This window comes from Castor canadensis, chromosome 7 (assembly GCF_047511655.1).
Source record: "Castor canadensis chromosome 7, mCasCan1.hap1v2, whole genome shotgun sequence".
In the NCBI taxonomy this organism is placed as follows: domain Eukaryota; kingdom Metazoa; phylum Chordata; class Mammalia; order Rodentia; family Castoridae; genus Castor; species Castor canadensis.
The window spans coordinates 34476510-34490746 of record NC_133392.1 but is presented as its reverse complement, the minus strand read 5'-3'; the positions used below and the strand labels follow the sequence as shown (position 1 = coordinate 34490746).

General features: G+C 34.8%; 1 pseudogene; it reads right to left on the bottom strand.

The window, feature by feature from the left end:
• The window catches only part of LOC141424858 (cytochrome P450 2C18-like), a 408512-nt pseudogene extending 397160 nt beyond the window's left edge, over positions 1-11352 (bottom strand).
• Positions 11353-14237: the final 2885 nt, after the last annotated feature.

Below are 14237 nucleotides of genomic sequence, written 5' to 3'. Positions count from 1 at the left end.
AATTAAAACCAGGGAATAAAATATATTTTCATTTTCTCATGCCTTTAATGGAAGTTTTCACAAGTGTCAAAATGTATAAGTAACCTAAGTACCTACAAACAGATGAGTGGAGAAATGAAATATATACACATATAGTAGAAAATTATTCATTATCGAAAAAGAAAGTAATTCTGTCACATGACACAACATGAATGAATCATGAGGATATTGAGATAAATGAAAATATCACTAATAATAGATATTCTATGTTTTTTCTTTATGAAATACCTAGAAAACCTTAAATTCAGAAAGTTGAGTGGTGATTGCCAGGGTCTGGAGGTAGTAAAAATGAGGAGTTCTTGGTTACTGAGTATAGAAGTTGGTTTTGCAAATATGAAAAGTGTTGTAGAGATAGATAAATACTGGGGATGGGTTACATAATCATTTGAATTTACATGGTGACACCCAACTAGACAATTAAAATGTTTAATTCACCATTTTTGTACTTTTCAAAATTTTCCAAAATTGAAATTGAAGAAATGCTTACAGGGTTTAATGACCAGATCAGGGGAGTTACCATTTCCATATTTCAATATGTGTTTACAACATTTACTGGTGAAATGAGAGTAATTAATGTTTTAGTATTATTATCACTACTTTTTGTTTATATCATTTGAGCTCCTCTCTCCTGGGTATCTGGAAAATATGCAATGGCTGTTTATTAACTAAGTGTCCCTGCTCCTCTGAAAGACACTAGCATAGACTTTGGTGCTTGTAAATCAATATTCCTCAAGCCCCACTGGATCCTCTAAGCCTAAAGGAATCACTGTTAGACATATCTATTGACAATTATTTAATGTCCACATAAGAGACAAAATGCTATATTTCTATCTGCATCTGACTTATATCTTGTTACATAATATCCTTCAGTTCTATCCACTTTCCTGATTATGATAGGATATCATTCTATTTTATGAAATATCATCTCATTTTGTGTATTTACCTCATTTTCTGTATCCATTCAACCATTGATGTTATCTAAATTAATGTCATGTCTTTTCTGTACTGAACAATGTTTCAACAAACTTGGGTTAGATATCCTGGTAAGCTTTTCTTTGACTATAAACTCAAAAGTGAAATAACTGGATGAGTTTGGAAATCTACTTAACTTTCCTCTTCAGAACCCTCCATCTATTGTTTTCCATAGTTGTCACACTAATCTACATTACCACAAAGAGTATATGAGAGTCCCTCTCTTTTTATATCCTCACCACTATTACCTGCTTTGATTTGTTTTGTTTTTATCTTCTTAAAAAGACCCATGTTAACTGGGATGAGGTGACAGCTATTGTGGGTTTACATACATTTCTTGATGGCAAATAAAATTGAGCATATTTTCATAAGTTTATAATCTGAATTTGTTCTTCTGAGTCATAGATCCAGAATTTAAGATGAACTTTAAAAAGCAATAAAATCATATGGAAACTTCCAAAATTAAAAATATTCCAAAGAATTATAAGGCATGACCAAATGGGATATATCCAAAAATTGCAAGACTGGTTCAAAGAAAAGTCACTCAGCATAATACTCCATATTATTAGAATTAAGAAAATATAACACATGATCTTTAATATAGATGAAAAAAGCATTTTACAACATTTAACACACTCAGAAAACTATGAATGATAAATCACATTTAGGGAAATTATAAGAGAAATTGGTACTATTTTTGGTAAGATCCCAAAGTGTATCCAAGTATTATGAGAAAAACATAAAACAAGCAAACAAACAAAAATAAAAACATTCAGTTTTGTATTGCTATTCAACATAGTACTAGAAGTCTTGGCCAGAAAAATTCAACATAAAAAAAAATAAAACAAGAAGTCACTGTGTTCTAATTATCACCAAATTATTTTTATGTTTTCCAAGATGCCTAGTGCTGATTCACACATATAATGGTTATTAAAGATTTTTAAAAATATTCATCGCTTAACCATTTAAACCTCTGTAGTTAACACAGAACTATTAAAAGAACCATAAATGCTCAAGCAGTCAAAGAACTAGACTGATGCAAAATTTTACCCCCCCCATATTTATCAGGAAACAATCAAAGTGCCAAGGATTATTTATATCCAAAGTTTCCTTGTGGTCATTCACTGGGTCTATAAAAAAATTTTTAAACAATTCATATTTTTAAACTATATTTTATGACTGCCTGGAATGAGAGCAGAAAATGTATTGCAGACCCTAAATAAACACAATCAATTATTAAAGAAAACATATAACTCATATATGTTATATTAATGATATATGATAAAAATCCATAAATATAAAATATAGCTATAAATATGAATAAAATATAGTGTCCAGCTTAAGGAAGATTTATTTTGTTGTACATATGCAGTAATGCTATATGCTGGTAAAAATTTGAGGATGAAGTTTCTGATAAGGCAGTCAAAGATAATAAATGTTTTCCAGACTCATGTCATTTTTATAAATATAGATTATATATGTATTCTAATTTTGCATCAATATTTCCCTACAATTTTGAAGGATAACTTGACATGATTGCTCTAATCCACATTTTTAGATGACAACATATGTTAAGGTACTTTTGTGTAACCACAAAGCTAGTATCTGTGGGTTTTATTACTAGCAAAAGCTTCACTTATACAATGAGTATATCAAAAGGCGGAGGGGCCCAAAATGCCTAAAAACCAAATCTTCCTCCATAACAAGGAAGTAACTTCTTGGAGATCACACAATTATTATTTACGCAGAATTCAGAACATGTTAGTTCAACACAGTGAGAATTTTGAGGATTTTTATGGTTCATATAGCATAAAACCAAGCATTTTGTCATTCGTCACCCATACATCCTGTGAATCAGAATCACAGCTAAATCATCAAACACTTCTACCCTAGACACTGACTCCTGGCAGCTTTTATTGTCCCATATATTCTTTCTACTGGAGCATAATATTCTCTTTCTTAATAAAGATATTTCTGCTAATTAATATGATGACAATGGACTTTTAAAAAGGACTTGGATGTTCATTGAGTGATTGGACATCCATCTGGACACAAAAAATGTAATTTATAGGAACACTCCATTGAGATTTAAAGGGAAAGTCAACAGATGATAGTATTGAAAGCCACCCCTCTATCTGTACTTTGTTCCTCTGGGTGTAAGCTAAACAGCTTAGATGTCTTTCCAAGATGCTCATTTCATGATGCTTTAGACATGAATGTCATGTACAGGTACTCACTTCATTGCTTGATCCATATAGAGTTTTGGGAAATGTCTGAAACAAAGTTTTTAAATTTATTGTCAAGAATAATGGATTTTTGGGCTGGTACAGGGGCTCAAGTGGTAGAGTGCCTGCTTAGCAAGCATGAGGCCCTGAGTTCAAACCCCAGCATAAAAGAATAATGGATTTTTAGCTTCATGTGGATCTATGGGGAGATTAGAATCTTGAGATTGTTTTTCGGTATTTTCACAAAATTAGAAAACTCTTATGTTTAAAATCAAAACATTTTGGGAAAACAATGGACAGAGCACATCAAATTGAAGGGTGTTCAGCCCAGGATAAAGGTGGAATCTCAAGGTGAGACTGAAGAATTGGAAACAATTTTAAAATCCATTAACTATAACATACATAATATTTTGTTCACAGATATATTATTTCAGTAATTTTAAGCATTATTTTACTTGCCAATTCCCCCAACAGCCAATTAAAACTGCACTAAAGACTGAAAGGCAGTCTGTTAAAATATTAATGTACTAAGATAGTATAAGATTTTTGGTTGTATAACAAAGTTTACCTCAAAATTTTAAGATATATTTTTTGGTAAAAAATTCAAAATACAAAATCCTGCTTTGGAGGCAGTAGAGTGATATGTCAGGTTGAACATCATTTCAGTGGTTTGGAATTACTTAGCGCTAACAGGTGTTAGATATGTGGTGTTAGAGGTTTTTGTTGTTTCTTTTTTAAGCTATGTCACCTGAAAAACTACTGGTTTGATATTGCTTCATTTATCTGACTCTTCAGAAACCAGCAATATTCTGGCCTGGGCATGATTGATGATTTTGCTGGGAAAGTCATAGGATCAACCTGGTTATTTAAAGTCTCATCTGGTGAGACCTAAATAATCTCTTAATACCTTCCTATTTCTCAAATATCAGTAAGCCATAAATATGAATGTGACCAGTCCTCTCACATCCTTCCCAAGAATCAGTGTTGAGCAACCATTTGATCTGCATGAGTTACATGCGGCATTGGACTTTTCAGAAATAGTGGGAGGTTTTATTCAGTAAAGCCTTCAGTTTGTTGGTAACCAGCTTCTGTACACAGGTGGAATCCATTTGGTCCATAAGAATCAAGAGTTACAAATCTTAGTCTTAATGTTTAACATACCTTTTAGTTTTCATATTTCATAAATCACTATCTAACCAGAATTGAGGCCCAGGTGGCAGAGAAATTCCTATAGACTCTGCTTAGTTTACTTATTACTCATTTTATTTGTTACAAGTAATAAGAACCATTTTGTCCTTATATAACCATGAGGTATTTAAAATCAATAGGAAAATGGGGCTTATCCAATTTCCTTTAGAACTACTACATAATTTATTTTAAGCTTTGAGAATGGATACATTGTACTTTAGTCCAAGTGGTAATTAAGAAAAGCATAAACTCCCAAATAACCAGGTGATCTTCCTCTGAAGAAGAAAAGCCAATATCTAGTTAACAGAGGAAAACAGTATTTAATGCAAGGAGAGAACTAAGACTTAGAAATGGAGTTGTTTTCCTTTTGCAAAGTTTTTATATTTCAAATAGGTAATCCACTTCTTACTAAGTTTTCATCCTGTGGCGTTTCTTACTTCTTGTTTTACTCTCCTGTGTGTGTGTGTGTGTGTGTGTGTGTGGTTGTTTACACTGTTAAATTTCCCATGTTTTCTTTGCATTTCCCCTAGTTTAGAGCTGATAATCCCCTGTACATGTGTGATAGTTCAGCTAATACTGATTCTCAGAGTTGATCTTGTTACTTTGAAATTCTAGTTCCTGATTCCAAAGCTTTCACTGAAGAGCTCTGTGAAAAATGTTGTAGTCTTTGTCCTAGTAAAATCTCTGCACTGTTTAATGACAAATGAATAAAAGGATTGTAAAATTAAAAAAAACAAAACACAAAAAACATCAGATCACATTTACTTTAAGCCTGAGTTGAGTGTTGTATCCTAGCTAGTAACATTATGGAGTTTAATATATTCAGTTTGTACCCACTGTTTTTAGGTACACACAATTATCACCATATATCTGCTATTTTGGAAGAAAGAAAAGGATGACTTTAAGAAAACTAATAACTCAATATTCAGATCACCTCTCTTCTGTCTACAAAACCTGTAGTCCATATAGCACTAACATAAAAGTGGAAAAAAAGTAGAGACTTGGGATTTTTTATGTGTAATTAATATTTGAAAGAATCATGTGTTAAACATGTAGAGTGAGTTCATGTATTGGATGGAACAAATATGGAAAGTAGTATACACCCATTTAATGTGAGCAGAAAAAGTACTATCAAGAACTTAAGTAAAATATGGAATTTTTTTTTAAATAAATGAAATGAGTTTTTCTTTTGAGTATCCACCCAGGTAAAGATAAACAAAAAACTGAAAAATGGATGCCTTTGTGGTATTTCACGCCAGTAATCCCAGCTATTCAGGAAGCTTATGTAGGAGGACTGAAGCCTGGGGGACATGCAGAGCAAAAAGCATTATCCTATCTGAAAATACTAAAGAAAAAGATGGGGTGTGGTTTAAGTGGTATAGTACCTGCCTAACCAGCAGAAGACTTTGAGTCTAAACACCAGTACCTCAAAAAGAAAAACAAAGAAAATAAAATGTAGTCTTCATTTTTCTCTTTTCAATGTTTTGCATGAATACATTTTTATCCCAAGGAGTAAATGTACAACAGCTCCAATAAAATCCAAGTTTAACTTATTTGGACAAGGATGATCTATGTGGAATTTTGGATTTTGTCTTACAGTCATCAACAGAAAAATACTCAAAATATATTTAAATTTTTGCTATCAATTATGCCAACTCTATCATATAATAAGCAAACACATTAAATTATACTTAAGGGTTTTTTTGGCAGGATGTTCATACTGAATGTGCTATGATCAACTGATAAAATGCTTTATGTGTAACACATTCCAAGATTTATATCAGTGGACCCTAAATTAAAGTACCATGAATCAAAAGCATTTTGAATAAATAGTAGGGTGTTTGCAAATTAGGAAACTTGTTGAGTTAGTTTTTGTATGCCAGTGTTCATAAATATTGCACTTTTCTAATAGATCAGAAAACATATTGCTTCAGCCAACAAGGTGGAGGGTTAATGTGGAAAATCTTGTGTTTGGTAGGAATGTGTGTGTGTGTGTGTGTGTGTGTGTGTGTTTCATTCATATGTAAAATCCAATATGCTGTTTATCCTTTCACTTCATTAGGAAGAGTGACTTTCAAAACAAGGTCATTTACAACCCAAGTTGTTAATGATGTACATAGTGACAAGTACTTTGTAGATGAGTGGAGCTTGCAGTGAGAAGAAAATAATTAACATAAATTTCTAACACAAAATATAATTAAAGAAAGGCTAAGTATGTTTGCTCACACCTGTAACACCTGCTAAGTGGAAGGCAGAGATAAGTAAACTGTAGTCAAGGACAGCAGGGGCAAAATGTTAGGGAAAGCTGCTTCAAATACAAGTTGGTCATGGCAGTACACCTCTGTAGTCTTAGATATTAGGGTAGCTAAGGTAATAACATCATGTTCTGAGGCTGGCCAAAGCAAAAGTGCAAGATCCTATTTGGAGAACAAAGTAAAACAAAAATGGCTGGGGTGTGACTCAAGTAGCAGAGTGCTTTCCTAGCAAATGGGAGGCTCTAGGTTCAAAGTATAATACAGTAATAAAATTCCAAATTAACATGAAGACAACAATGATATAACTGAAAACAGAGCCAGACTATACTCTAGAGAAGTTCAGATAAATTTAGTAAGAATAGTTGAAATCTGGTTAGAGGAATCATTTCATGAATTGCTCTTAATACCTTCATGGTCTATACCACAACAAAGATTTTTCTCAAAAATATAAATGACAACACTAGTGATTGGGTTAGAACAATCGTTATGGCAATTTTAACACAACAGTTCTGTGTTTACAGAAAAATAGTAATTGTTGAAAATTATATTAAATGTATCTCAACAATTAAAACCACATTTCATCATCATTGGCCAGAATCTTAAGCAAGATCCTGGATTAAGCTCTGAGACACAACAATGAAGCTGGAAATACCAATGTAGTTCATTTAGATAAAGGCAGATGCCACATAATTTTGGCTCCATGAGGGTTTATGATGTAATTACTAAGATCAAGTAACACTTAACAAGCACTTTTTGGTGAAATGTTCTGGAATAGGTAACCCACATTTTTGCCAATGGGAAAATATTGCTCATTAGCTCAGAAAATAACTGCAATACCAAATCCATGAACTCCTGTTTGAAAACAAAAGGAACAAATTTGGAACAGAATGCACCCACACTGCAAGCACAATCATGCCTGTACACATACAGCATAGATACACAGCCACTGCTTATCATTCTACTTCAAACCATTTCTCCTCATAACCTCCATCCAGGACACAGAATGATCACTCTAGCAAATACTGAAATTCTTTCAAGTACTTCAATAGAGAAGACAGAAGTCTGTGATGCTCAGTGATATAAAGCAGCACTCACTATTGGTTTTTCTCAAATCCTCCACAAAACACTGGGCTTCCTCTTGAATATACTTCTCAATGTTCCTCCATCCCATCCACGAATTCCTCAGGGTCATGAGGAAGAAACTTCTAATTTTTTTCCACTTCTTTCCATTACTAAATATGATTCCTAGAACAAGGAGCAACAATAAATTATGAGGGAGATCCTGTTGTGGAAATATTGTCAAGTGACATTTGGAGAAGTGGAAAACTCAAATTTTATTTCACACCGGTGGTCCCAGATGAGTTCATACTCATAATCTGGGCCCTGAACAAAGACTTTACAGAATATTTAAAGGGCAATACAGGACATTAAGTTACAAGGAATGTGCTGGGATTAATAGGTGAGCTAGTGGTGAGTTAGAGACCTAAGGTTGTTTAGATAAGAACAGCAGGGGAGATCTGCTTTGAAAAGTTCATTTACAAGAGGAGACAAAGGAAGGCAGGAATGGGCAATTATCTCTACATGGTGCCTTTTGTCTCAGCCCTGAACTTTCTTTTATAGCTTTAATTGGCAATTTCTTATGTCCTAAGGACTTGCCTGAGAAAAATCTTCTTTAATCCCAAGAAAGGAAGAAGATGACATATGTGACACCACCACCTATCAATAAGCTCTCTCTAAGGAGCACTTAATATTTCTGTTTTCCATCTTTCAATATGATCAACATGACCACTGCACATTACACATAGTTCGAACACATTCTCATGCACAGTTACCATGCCCTTTTTTTAAAAACTTTATCACTGGCAAATTACTTTTTCTAGGAAACTCCTCCTCATGATCTATCAGCTCTTCCTTCCCTGCATAGAATCCATACAACACCACAGTTGGCTTTGTACCAAAATAGAGAATGAACAGAGGGCCATAGATTTTGGAGAACTGGAAATGGGAAAGAAAATGCAAATATTAGCAAAAGAAGTCACTATTTGTTCTATATGAGGAATCATACTCAAACTGACATTATCATTAAATTTTTTGTTTTTATTTTGGCTCATAGATTTTCTCATATTTCTGCATTTATACTAATGTATTTGATCCTGATTTTCTTAGAAAGTCTTGATGAATGGCTTACAATTTGACTTGCAGTGGTTTAGGTAGTAGTATATAGATTACTATTAGGTCTTACATTAATATGTTCAACAGGTTTATTTTTCATGTCTTTCAAAGAATGAAGTGGAGGACAGCTAAAGTCTAAATTAGTTTCTACTGTTCCTTGACTAATGAATAGAAGACTCACATTTGAACCTCTGGATATTCACATGTGCTGTTCAAGCAATTTGTCACCTTTCTATGCTCAAGTTGAAATAAATATCAAGCCAATTGCTTCAAGATCATCTGTAAAATGCTTCCAGTGGAGAACCTGCCTTGGCTTCCCTGTAATAAACAGTAGAAAATTAATAAATTATGTTATTGCAAGTGATTCTATTGGCCAGACCAGATTGGAGTTTACTGAGATTGCACCCCACAGAAGCAGTTCCTGAGCATTCAGCATCTTCTGGAGGATGAATTACTTCCACTGTGCAGAATTATTTGCCCCAGAAAATGGTTTCATGAAGAATCCAAATGGATTTGAATACTACTAAGCATGCACTTCTCTTTGCTTCCTTCTTTCATTTCTTATGCTATTCCACAAAATATATCTAATACCATGTCCTTAGGTATTCTTCAGAGATGTTCAACTTCATACCTATTCTGAATAAAATACATGGTCAAAATGCTACATGATAGACTGAATGAAATACCTAATCAGAACACTTCCCATACCCTTGACTTCTGGGCAGAAATCATACCAAATGGATATAAAATAAAGGAAAAAATTTCTCACAACTTTTGCTATTTTACTATAACAAATAATCTTCTGAATTTTGCTATACTGACAAAATGTATTAATTTAGCCCATGATTTCTCACTACAAGAAAGTAAAATACTCAAGAGAAACATCAAAGTTTTGGGGAGTAATTTGCTTCATATCATCCTGTACAGTACTGAGCCTCTAGGAATATGTTTTTATTTTTAGACAAGAATCTGAGTTTAATTTATTTCCTTTTGCAACTAGTGAGAGGAAAATACAGTATACTTTCATTGTTTATGGATTTGAAATTGTCTTTAATATCTATCTGAAGGAAATTTACAATGAAAAACTATTGGTGTAGAGGTTATGAATGTATGGATATTCTGAATGTTCAAAGAACTATGCATTTAAAAACATTTCTTTGCCATATGAGTCACTGGGAGATGTGTCCTTAAAACTAGGACCCTTTAAGTATAGTCATTGATCATTATACCTAACTAATAATAAAATACCTAATGTGACTCATACAACTTGAATGACTAAATATATGTCAAATTTTATTTAAATAATGTTGTATGTCCTTCATAATTATGTAACAAAACATGGTAGAGTATTATTTAGTTTTCCAATGTGAAAAGAGAAAACAAGAGAACTGTCACTATCACACAACTCATAGGTCGAAAAACTGAGGTTTTGGTTAGAACTTCTATTAGCCCTTGTGATGCAGTATGGCTTTGCCACAGCATCCTGAAGAATAGTTTTAGGATTCTCCTGTCCCACTTACTGTACAGTTGAAATGTGCTTAGTATATCAGATGGAAAAGGCAAAAGTCCTATGTTTTCCTTATTATGTCTTCTTTTCTCTTCAACAAAAGCAGAGAACAAGAGGGAGGAACATGTTCTGTTTGGAAGTGGGAGAGGGGGCAAATAACATATACACATGTAAGTAAATGTAAAAATGATAAAAATAAAATTAAAATTAAAACAAGACAATATTATACAATTTAGTTGGGATGAGGACTTGAGGAATTATAGCTTCTCCAGTTTCCATGCTCCAGAGAGTTGCTTCCACTTTAATTTGGTTTCTCACTGTCAGAAATGAATATTAAAACAATGCACAGTAAAAAGTGAAATTATAGACAGAGAAATAACTATTGATGTAATGCAGGATGGAAAGTGGGGATATTTAAACAGAATTTATACACTATCCACAGCATGCAGAACTGCATGGTAGATGACATTTAGTCATCATGTGGATTCATATACACATGGAACTACATATGTTATTAGAACAGTAAGGGAGGATCCAAGATGGTGACTAGGGTATGGAAGCAGAAAGCCTAACCTCCCTGACTCCAAATCTCCCTGAGAAATTACATCCACACCTGAGTAACTCTGACTGCTTCTAGCCAAAATAATAACTGCCATAACACTAGGTGGAGGAAAAAATTCAAAGACCAACCCACAAATCAACCTTTAATTGCACATAACAGCTGCGACTGTCTACACAGCTAGCAAGGCGTGTCCAGCCCCAGAAAACCCTCCTTCACCTTGGCGATTTATTTTTCTTTCCTCTTTTATTTTTCTTCCCTTCTCTTCTCCTTCCTCCATCAAGCAGAAATAAAGCAACAAACAGAATCAAACCTTCCACACCCTGAACCCCTAGCCTGGGGAAATCTTCTCCACTCCACATTGCACTGAGATAATTTGGAGCCATTTCTCACTGCTGTTGCCACCACCCCTACTGCCGCAGCTACTGCCACCATCGGCACCACCAGTCCTAAATCCACCTGCACATCATTTGACACAACAAACTGGTGAGCACCATGCACCACATGGAACACCCTCAGCCACCCCCAGGAACATAAAACAGCACACCCTTGGGGAGAATGACCCCCCCAACAAAATTAAACAACAAACAGTGAACTGTAATCTAGATAAACAGCAGAGGGGTGGGAATACTGAAAGTGCACCTGGGAAAGGGGGGAGAAGCAAGGAGCTGGTCTCAGCTCTGAACTATCAATAAAAAATCACAGGAAAGCAGGAAGGCCAAAAGCAGGCAGGTGATAAGCCACTCTCAAATCAGGGCAGTTAATGGATCATAGAGATCATCTCCTGAGCCAGTAAACAGCACCCAAAATCGAAATGCCCTGAAAAACTAAAAGACAAACAGTGAATCATCATAACACACCGACAGCAGAGGGGGCTGATGGAACACTGAACCTGCCCCAGAGAAAGGGGGCAGGAAAAAGAAATAAACCCACAGCACAGAAATCTTAGTAAACAAACACAGTGAAAAGCCACCTTCAAAACAGGGCAAGTATGATAGCAGAGCTGATCTCCTGAACCAGAGGAAGCATTCAAAACAGAACTGCCCCACCTTGCTGAGGATGGAACTAACTAACAGCTGCAGACAAGGGTAACACAGCTATCATCTGGGGAAATCAATAGCTCTGACAACCTTGCATGATCTGGCAAACCTACCTCACTTCACAATTTCAATTTAACTGGTAGACAGAAGAACAAAACCTACACACAAGCCAATCAACTGGTAAGACCACATCAGAGCTTCTGCTTATATACCAATTCCAGAACTGGATGCCAGCAGAGTAACTCCAGAAGTTAAAGTAAGACTGAAATTATGTTGTTCCTGAATCTGCTAGGGGGGTTTTTGGAGATTTTTTTTTGTCTGTTTATTTTCATGTCTTTTTTTATTTGTTTTTTGTTCATTTTGCTATTGAGGGTTTTCTATTTTTATTTCTAACCCTATTACCTTTTCTCTTTCTAAACTATCAACTTAACAATCATCATCTTCTTATCACCACTCTCACCCCCTTCACTCTCCCTCCTTCTCCTGTGCCAAAATCCATTGCTCTCCTTCCCAACAATTCATTCTGTCACTTCTCTCCCACTCTTTCCTTCTTCCCTTTCTTTCCCTTCTCATTCTCCCCAAACCTGTCACATTACCCCTCCCTCCTACACACTCATCACCTGCTGACCAACCTACTATACTAACTTTACACAATCCCAACACCCTGAAATCCCTGACACAAGCACACTCCACTATAACAGAACATACACAAGGACCACAAAAACCAGCAGCCCCCACACTGCTTCCCCCACTTCCCACATCCCCTTTTAGTGTCACTCTATCCAGCTCCCCAAATTTCTATAGCTAGCCTAACAAAGGTTAACCCCAAAAATCCCACTGCTTATAGATATTACCACCAAAGGATCCTCTATATAACATACAAATATTGAACCTGTGAATTAGGTATTACTAAATTACAACCAGACCAGGGAAAGAAATAACACATCAACCTAGCTAAGAATCAAACAACCACAAATCAAAAATTAAATCAAGGGAAAGAAAATGGGTTACTAAAACCACCAACTAACCTATCAAGAACATAGTTCTCAGTATCAAGTGAATGATGGGAAGAAGAAGAAAAAGGAATAGAAACCACTTTCTTCAAAAAGACAATTTAATATACAATTCAGAGAGAAATGAAGAAAACAAATACCCAGTTCCTCACCCCAACAAAGCAAAGATAAATGACAGCAAGGAAACCAGCGATGCCCCTATAAACACCCTCAAAGATGAAATTCTGCAAGTAATCACTAAGAATTTCATGGAGAAGATAGTAGACATGGTTAACCAAAATGTACAAGATGCACTCAAGAAAGTCCAAGACACCAAAAATAAAGAATATGAGAAGACACAGAAACAAATACATGAGCTCATGGGAGCCCTGAATTAACACCAAAGTGAAACAAACAACATTATAAATAGAGAGGTAAGAGAATTAAAGGTGAAAATATAAAATATCAAAAGGTAGTGGCCCATGATATGGAAACCTTAGAAAAAAGAATCAAACAGAAACACAAAACACAGTGGAAGGCAACTCAAGGAGACAAGAACAAGTAGAAGACAAAATCTCAGAATTCAAAAATAAAATAGAAATAAAAAAAATTGAAGAAATGTTAAATAATTCAAGACCTACAAAAAGAATGTACAAGAGCTCACCAACTCCATTAAAACACCAAACCTGAGAATCATGGGCATTAAAGGAGAAGAGATCCAAGCAAAAGTGATTCATAATATATTCAATAAAAATAACAGAAAATTTCCCAAATCTCAAGAAAGTTATGAGCTTTCAGGTACAGGAAGCCTCCAGGACACCAAGAAGACATGACCAAAATAGTACTTCCCCATGACATGTTATCATTAAAAAAACAAGCACAGAGAATAGAGAAAGAATATTGAAAGCTGTAAGAGAGAAAAAACAAATAACGTATGAAGATAAACCCAAAAAACTCATAGCAGATTTCTCAATGGAAACCTTAAAAGCAAGAAGGGCATGGAGTGAGGTATTCCAGACACTGAACGAAAATAACTTCAACCCTAAAATACTCTACCAAGCAAAACTATCATTCAAAATAGATGGAGCAATAAAAATCTTCCATGATGAGCAGAACCTAAAACAGCATATGACCACCAAGCCACCACTACAAAATATTCTCCAAGGAATTCTGCATACAGAAGATGACAGCAAAAACCACAAGAGGATGGGAAGGGTCAAACCACTAGAGAAGAAAAGACAAGGAATCAGAGCGTAGCACTGATTTAGCTGCACACAATCAAACCCTT